The sequence below is a fragment of the Mastigoproctus giganteus genome, chromosome 13 (genome assembly GCF_048544385.1).
Source record: "Mastigoproctus giganteus isolate SK-2022 chromosome 13, ASM4854438v1, whole genome shotgun sequence".
In the NCBI taxonomy this organism is placed as follows: Eukaryota; Metazoa; Arthropoda; class Arachnida; order Uropygi; family Thelyphonidae; genus Mastigoproctus; species Mastigoproctus giganteus.
Genome location: NC_143587.1, coordinates 76,188,763 through 76,195,617, shown reverse-complemented (window position 1 = coordinate 76,195,617; position 6,855 = coordinate 76,188,763). Strand labels below are relative to the sequence as shown.

Here is a 6,855-nt window from a genome sequence, read left to right as displayed (position 1 = left end):
CATTGTATGTTGCAATGTCTCTTGTTCTCCACATACTCAGGTTGGGTATTCTACTATTCTCATAGTGTTAAGTTTCGAGTTTATGGCGCCATGGCCTGTTAAGAGATACATAGAATTACCTAATTGATAATTCTTCTGGAGTTTCTGTGGTGAGATCGTCTAGGGGAAGTAAGTGATCCAGAATGGCATTAACTGAGTCATTCCAGTTGGAGGTTTCTGTATTGTATTGAGAGTGAACCTTGTTTTTACTAATTTTATACAGGGTGTTTCAGTTAAACGTTTCAGAACTTCTAAGAGGGGTAGGGTACATCCTGACAACTCGAAATCATATAGCAATGTGGGGTCGGAAATGCTTTCCTGAAGCGGTGTTGTACACAGAAGCACCATAAAAAGAAAAGAGACCGTAAGTGAGAAATCGTTTTAATAATACATGAAAAGAAGCATAAGGGGATTTGTGCTACAAATCCCCTTTTTCCTGCTGAAGTGTTGTTTTCCGATGAGGCATCCTTCACAAGGGAAGCAATTTTCAACACGCATAACGACCATATCTGGGCGGTCGAGAACCCGCATGCAATACGACGTCGTGCAGCACAGATTCGATTTTCGGTCAGTGTATGGGCCGGTATTATGGGAGATCACCTCATCGGACCTTACCTGTTACCGTGTCGTCTAACCGGACCTATCTACTTGATCTTTCTGCAGCAAGTATTGCCACAACTTTTGAGAGATGAACAGATTTCTGCATCGACGCAACAGACAATGTGGTTCCAACACGATGGAGCCCCTGCCCATTATAGCGGAGATGTTCGTAACTACCTGGATGTCACATTTGGTCAACAGTGGATCGGACGTGGTGGTCCCGTGCGTTGGCCTGCTCGGTCACCCGACCTATCATGTCTTGATTTTTATTTCTGGGGTCATATGAAATCGCTAGTTTATGACACCCCTGTTGACAATGCTGAGGAGCTGGTTGCAAGAATCGCAGTAGCTGCCGAAGAAATTCGAAATTCGCCTGGAGTATTCCAGAATGTTCGGATGTCCATGCGTCGGAGATGTGAGGCGTGCTTTGTAGCCCGTGGAAGAAACTTCGAACACTTACTTTAATCCATGTACCTTTTGCTTCTTTTCATGTATTATTAAAACGATTTCTCACTTACGGTCTCTTTTCTTTTTATGGTGCTTCTGTGTACAACACCGCTTCAGGAAAGCATTTCCGACCCCACATTGCTATATGATTTCGAGTTGTCAGGATGTACCCTACCCCTCTTAGAAGTTCTGAAACGTTTAACTGAAACACCCTGTATAATAGGCCGCAGGGATCATAATTTCCTGTGGAGTGAACTAAGTATTGCCAAGAGGCAAGTTTTGTTTTGCAATTGTATTTGCGTATTCTTTCCGCTGGCCTTAATAGATATTTTTTTTTTTAGTCTGGTGACTTCTGGTTCAGGCCAGGACTTTCTCCGTTGAAAGCCTCTGCGTGCTTCGTGTACTTTTTTTGCGCAGAGTGGAAAGGTCAGCTGCTCACAATGGAACTGTAGTATGCTTGTAATTTTCTTCTTAGAGGAGCGTTCTGTAGCACGAAGTAAGGCAGCCTGTACATAGAATGCATATTCCGAAGCATTGAACTGGTTCAAAGAGCGGCGAGTGTCAACGTGAAAATCGTGGTGAATTGGAGACATAAATAAAGGCCATTTAAAATCTTGTAAGATCTTTCGGAGGAGGAGAAAGAGGCGGACCTGTAGTTGGAAGGAGAGATACCTTAAAAGTGATTGCTCGGTGGTCACTCGTTGTGTAGTCAGTATGTATGGTCCAATCAGAGATCCTCGAGGACATGGCGGACGTTGAAATGGTTAAATCAATGTTTGATTCTCCGTGGACGTTTGAGAAAGTATACGGTTGGTTGGGTAAGTTGTGCAGATTTAAATTGTAGGTGAATAATAATTCCTCGAAAATCCTACCTCTGTTATCCAAGACGCTGCTGAACCATAAGAAAGATTTTGAAATAGAATCAGTTGTAATTATTAAATATGTGGGATTTAAAGTAGCAAACATCTGTTCTAGATATCTTTGTGATAAATTAATATCTGCTGATGGTAGACAATATAGTGACAGTAAGTAGAACGAGAAAGTTGATGTAGAGACTAAAATACAGGTGGAATTTTGATTACACAGCTTGTTGTTGAACATGATGATGGCAGATTTAGGATCTGTTTCAGAGGACTGAACGATTCTTGAGGTCATGGGATATCCCATAACTTGGGAAGATTGTCCATAAAAGTACTTAGAGACATAAGGTTCCTGAATGCATATAATATCGAATAAATGTTTCCGTTGCAATGCGCCTGATCTCATTAGCAACGCATCTAGAGTGTTGTGCGTTGATCTGCATAATTGTAAGTTGTAAGGGACAGTCTAGTTCGCTGTCTAGCTACGCTGAGAGGGCACACTGCTACCCTCGATCTGACCAACTATGCTACCCTCGTGGGTAGCATAGTTGGTCAGATCGCCGTCCTCCCCAAACTGGGTGGAAAAGACCTGAGTTCGAGTCTCTTCAATGATGCAAGGAATTTTTATGGGTCTTTTTCACAACGTGAGTGAGTTAGATGGTCTCAGGGGATGATAGCATGGTTTTTTCTCCATTAAACTCGGGTTTTTCGTCCGCAAACAGAAAATAAATCGACCTCAGAAAACACGCAATATACACGGAGCAATATGGCCTTATAGTTGCTAATGCTTCTAAAACTCTATTACAACAACAATCTCCATATGGGTTGATTTTCCCATCCCGCTATGTTACTATTATTGGGTCTCTTCTTATTGGGTCTCTTTGGCACCATTCCAGTAGTTGACACGGTGATGGGGATGATCATTACTTATTCCATTTGCCACTTTGCCTTGCCCAACAGCAACAACCAACAGGCTGCTGCTGTTGGGCACCCCAATGTCGATCAGTTTGGTAGCTCTTTGCTTGCTATCGATGGCTGTTATATCTGGTATATTATACATAAACGTTTTCTTTGTTCTTATAATGCGGTCCCAGTATAGTTTGCAAGTAGAGGTATATATAGTTCCAGTCTAATTGGAACTAGTCAATATAGTTCTAATTTTCAAAAAAGGTGATAAAAATGCTGTAACTGATTACAGATCCATATCGTCACAAAACAGCCTGGCTAAACCCTTCGACACAGCAGTACACAGAGTTCTCTTCGAATTCTTCAGGCCTTTCATTGATTACAATCAACATGGTTTCTACTGGTAAGTCAGTTGTCACAAATTTGCTTCCTTTCTGGTATTACACCAAACTATTATTTTTAGGCCACCCGAATAATTAAATTCATCTGCCGTGCTGTGTGTCATATGTCTGTTAATTCTTTAAAGATGTAGTAAATTCTGTATTTAATTTTAAATATTGTTTCATTTCGAATAATCTGAGAAGATCCTTTTAATTTAGCATGGATATAATCAATTAAACAAAGTCTATATTATCTTGAATAGCCATTGAATACACCCGCTGATGAATAGTCTTTAAAGATCTTCTCTGTAAGGAGATATTTTGCTACAGCAACTAATTTTAAGATGACTTGAATTGATTACCATATGGTACCGGTTAATTCTAATTAAGGAAACTCTGAAGATGGTGAATAGGGCTTTTTTGTTGATTTCTAGTTGTTCATGGAGATAAAAAATCTTTCAATAAAAACTATCGTCTTATAGGTTTTTGCTTATTTTATTTTCGTGTGGGAAGAAGTGACAATTACATTGGAATGCGATTCTCGGATCAGTTGTAGATTTTTATCTTTGTATAATTTGACTATGCATAGAGTAATCGTGTTTTATTATTACAATTTTCGTTGGATCCCTGCATTATACAGCTTTGCGTTCATTGATGTTGTTATCGATTGCTCAAAATATACTTAGAGAATTTTGAACTTCACTATAATTAGGACTAAAATTGTATATTGCTTGGATGTAGAGAAGAGATTTGCTCATGATGGAGCGAATCATTCGCTCCGCCTGGGAAATCAGCCACGTTTAATTCGAAATAGATATTAAATAGTAAAGGTTCCAATAATGAATACGTCCTCTCGCGTACCTTGAGAAAGATTATTTCATCAGAAATATCATATAATTATGTATGATTTATGGAAATGCAATTCATTATTCTGTCTAGTAGTGAGGAGAAAATGATTGAACACCACACAACCGCAGTTTGATTTTTAGCAAACTGGAACAGACCTGTACAGACTGCACCACGAGGTATCTCTGCCAATCTTCAAAGAGACTGAATACCAACATAATTTTTCCCTTGCATTTTTCTTGTTGTTCAAGTGTGCTACATTTTATTGAATTCTGATATTTGCAAGCATCGTTTTAAGAAACTTTGCCGTTATCGGACATACGCTTCTAGGAGTTGTAGTGCCACTTCTTGGAGGGATGATTCTGGAGATGGCATTTCTGCAAAACAAAGAAAATTATTGTTTTTGAATAAACAATTGAGCGCCATTCAAAAATTTGCATAAAACTTCGAGTAAAACATGCAGAACAAAAGGGACTATTTCAAAGAGCATAAATTAATATTTTATTTCATATTCAAATTTAAAAACGTTTTAACCACAAAATAAATAGAGTAAAATAATTAATGCTGTTGATACGATTATTAAGGCAAGGTCCTGTTTTGCTCCTACGGACCTCACTCACCCCTTTACCAAAACAAGAGGAACAAATAGGAGCCTAGAAAACCTTGTAGATCAAGGTGTTTTCTAAAATCGAAAATAAGTTCTGAAGATAATTTAATTAATCAAGTAATTAAGGCAGACTCTTTGCCTTTGCTAACCAAAAATAGTTTTGGCTATTTCAAGCCTTTAGTGCATTGTGCAGCCACAGCAGCTCTCACACCTGTAAATTTTTATACTCCTTTGTTTGAATTTTTAATTTCTTTTAAACAAACGAGTGCCCATAAACAAAACTGGTCGTATTGTAGAGGAGGACACGAGTTAACCATCATTTAATATTGCGCAGTGTTGCAAACTCTTGGCTGTCGAAAAAACGCCAGACTGTGGAAATTAGAGACATTTGACTTAAGTGAAATCTCAGGATAAAATTCATCATTGCAATGACTTTCGAAATCGGCGATATTCTATAGCATCACTTGAAGAATGTTCGCTATAAAGATCAAGGACCATCGTACTATAGCTTGAATACCAAATTAAAATGTGAAAATCAGAGTAAACGTCAAACACAGCTACCATATCACACATAAAAGCACAGGTAAACCGATACATAAATATACGTAATTAAAAATGTAAAAGTTTACATCATAAATGAAATAATTGAAATATTAAATAAGTGGATTACAATGAACAATCAGGTAAGTCATAATTTAAAATAAAAATAAAGTGTTTTTATAGAAAATTATTTTTGAAATAAATTATGTTTATTCCAAAATTTGAGATCGGGACCTTGGTTCTACATTTACTTTTAAAAAAAAAATAAAACGAATAGAAAAAGGGCGAGGTTCTTTTGCCGGATTTTTAAAATCCGGCAAAAGAATCAAAGTTATATTGGTCAATTAAGTTCAGTGTATAATCCATGGGGCTAATCTTCTATAGTCAGTTCTGAATTTAAGCATAAGATTATTATGATAAGAAATCAAACTTACTCAGCGTTTTCTCGTTTGGCAATAAGGATCTTCTGACACGCACTTTGCAACCACATCTACTACAAAAGGACCTTCATTTTGTTTTTAGAAATTCCTACAACAGAGCGTTTCAAATTAAAACCAGGCTATTTTCAGATTAGTCTATTTATTTGGTTTCAATGTTGGAATTTAGAAAGAGAAACATCGTGGCAGGCTGACTCCTAGCAACTTCTCCGTACTGACAATTCTGGTGATGTAGAAGGAAGAGTGCGTGAACTGTTTAACTAGCATTGTGTGAATGCGATGTACCTTGTCGCTGGTCACGGAAAAATTACGTCATTTCCGATGGTCAAATAATGAAACTATGGGTCTATTGTGAATCCCATGGAAATTCTTAGAAATGGAAACAATTGCTGGAGCTTGAATCAAAGCTAACGTTACCTCAGTTTTCCTTATACTCATTTTGACATTATCACGCATACTTTTTGGTCGATTTGCTGTTCCTTGAACGAAAAAAAAAACGAGTTTCCGGGAGAAAATTAAAATACATAATTTTGACAGATTAAAATAATTTAATAGCAGTAGATGCAGAAATTATTAATTCAAAAAAAAAAAAGAACAGACGTTCCTTAGATTACCTAAATCCTTAATTCTATTAAAACTGGGTACTCTTTTAGTAGGGTTTTGTATGTTGAATGGAAAAATTAATTCTACATATTAACAGGATCTGCTTTCACCATCATTTAGTCCTTGTTGTCGTGGGCTGTCCAGGACGGGCCACTGTGCCCGCACAGTGTAATTTCCTTGACTAATAAACTTAATTCTAATTTCTATCATATGCATTATTTATTTATAGCAATAGTAAAATTATATAATTATTATATACACTGTCTTATCAAAATTCCAGGACATAGTCTGTTTGCAGAAGACTGCATGAAATGTTCAAATATTTTGGCTTATATTTAAAGCTGTTTCAGGCGGTTAATCCGGAATTCATTTCAAACTTGAAATGAACGATGACCAAGCAGAAACAGCTGAAAGTTTCAGAGAGGGTGGGAAACTGTATCTGCGTCCTATTCTTTAGGATCTATACATGACAAGTAGACAACTGGCTACATCCCGAAGATATACACACAAAAATAAAAGATATATATGCATAAAGTAATAAGAAACAAAATAAAATTTATAAAAATAATTAAAAACAAGAGTCGAAAACA

At 37.0% G+C, this 6,855-nt stretch overlaps 1 long non-coding RNA gene across 1 annotated transcript; it reads right to left on the bottom strand.

Moving 5' to 3' along the window:
* Positions 1 to 4,186: 4,186 nt before the first annotated feature.
* LOC150076191 (uncharacterized) lies at positions 4,187 to 5,776 on the bottom strand. Its single transcript, XR_016547801.1, has 2 exons — positions 5,660 to 5,776; positions 4,187 to 4,455 (listed from the first exon to the last, which is right to left on the bottom strand). It is a non-coding gene; the product is annotated as an uncharacterized LOC150076191 (long non-coding RNA).
* Between the last annotated feature and the right edge of the window lie 1,079 nt (positions 5,777 to 6,855).